This window comes from Arachis hypogaea, chromosome 6, assembly GCF_003086295.3.
Source record: "Arachis hypogaea cultivar Tifrunner chromosome 6, arahy.Tifrunner.gnm2.J5K5, whole genome shotgun sequence".
Classification (NCBI taxonomy): Eukaryota; Viridiplantae; Streptophyta; class Magnoliopsida; order Fabales; family Fabaceae; genus Arachis; species Arachis hypogaea.
In genome coordinates this window covers 66,420,101-66,421,507 of record NC_092041.1, presented here as the reverse complement: position 1 = coordinate 66,421,507, position 1,407 = coordinate 66,420,101, and the positions used below count along the sequence as shown (strand labels likewise).

General features: G+C 40.6%; 1 non-coding gene across 1 annotated transcript; it reads right to left on the bottom strand.

Moving 5' to 3' along the window:
- Positions 1 to 579: 579 nt before the first annotated feature.
- LOC112700001 (small nucleolar RNA R71) lies at positions 580 to 686 on the bottom strand. The gene has a single exon (XR_003152929.1). It is a non-coding gene; the product is annotated as a small nucleolar RNA R71 (small nucleolar RNA).
- Positions 687 to 1,407: the final 721 nt, after the last annotated feature.

Here is a 1,407-nt window from a genome sequence, read left to right as displayed (position 1 = left end):
GCACGCGTTCACGTCATCCATGCGAACGTGTCACTGCCAGTTTCTCCTAAACTCCAATTTTGTGCTTTCCTTCCATTTCTGTATGTTTCCTTTCCATCCTTTAAGTCATTCCTGCCCTATAAAACCTGAAAGCACTCAACACATAAATCACGACATCGAATGGTAATAAAGGATAATTAATTTTTGATTATTTTAAAGCATAAGAAACATGTTTTCTCATATGTCATATCCTAAGGAAATAATTGCAAAACTATGCAAATTCATATGAATAAGTAGGTGAAGAGTTGATAAAATCATTCAATTTAAGCACAAGATTTATCATGAAATAGTGGTTTATCACTGGTCAGCTGTGCGGAGTTGTGAAGAAAGTGTGTGAATCACGATTTCGCATACCAGATATGCGACACTGTAAAATCCAATGGTGTACACCCTGACACCTACAAGCTACTCTTGTTCCCCTTCTCACTCAGAGATAAGGCAGCAAAGTGGTTAGAAGCATTTTCCAAGGAGAGCTTGACCACTTGGGATGAAGTTGTGAACAAGTTTCTAGCAAGATTCTACCCACCACAGAGAGTCAATAGATTAAGAACTGAGGTACAAACCTTCAGACAGCAAGATGGTGAAACACTTTTTGAGGCCTGGGAGAGGTTCAAAGACTTGACAAGGAAGTGCCCTCCGGATATGTTCAACGAATGGGTTCAAGTACACATCTTCTATGAAGGGCTATCATATGAAGCAAAGAAAGCTGTGGATCACTCTTCAGGGGGTTCATTCAACAAGAAGAAAACTATTGAAGAGGCCATAGATGTTATTGAGACTGTAGCCAAAAATGAGTACTTCTATACTTCAGAAAGAGCTCAAAAGAGAGGAGTGCTGGAACTCCACTCTATAGATGCCTTGTTAGCACCAAACAAGGCAATCACAGCACAATTAGTAGCCTTAACAAAGAAGGTGGAGGCAAGCCAAGTCTCAGTTGTCCAAGCTCAAGCACCACCACAAGAAGAAGATACACTAGAAGCTGAATGTGAATGGGAGTAGGAAAGTTATGTAAACAACCTATCTAGACCACCATATGATCCAAACTCTAAAACATACAACCCAAGATGGAAGAACCACCCGAATTTTGGGTGAAAAACCAACAAGACCACAAACCATATCACTCCAATCATCACAACAACCACAACCCCAACCACCAATCAAGCAACAACAGACCCTACCACAACTCACAAAACACATCATATCACCCCACTCAGCAAACACACAATAGCCACAACTAGGATACCTCAACCTCCACCATGCAACCATGTGAAACCAGTAGTAGTTTCTCAAAATTGGAGGCAGCGATTAGGGAGCTTATAAAAATTGAACGAAACTATCTCCACTATTCTAGAAAGACAGCTACAAGTT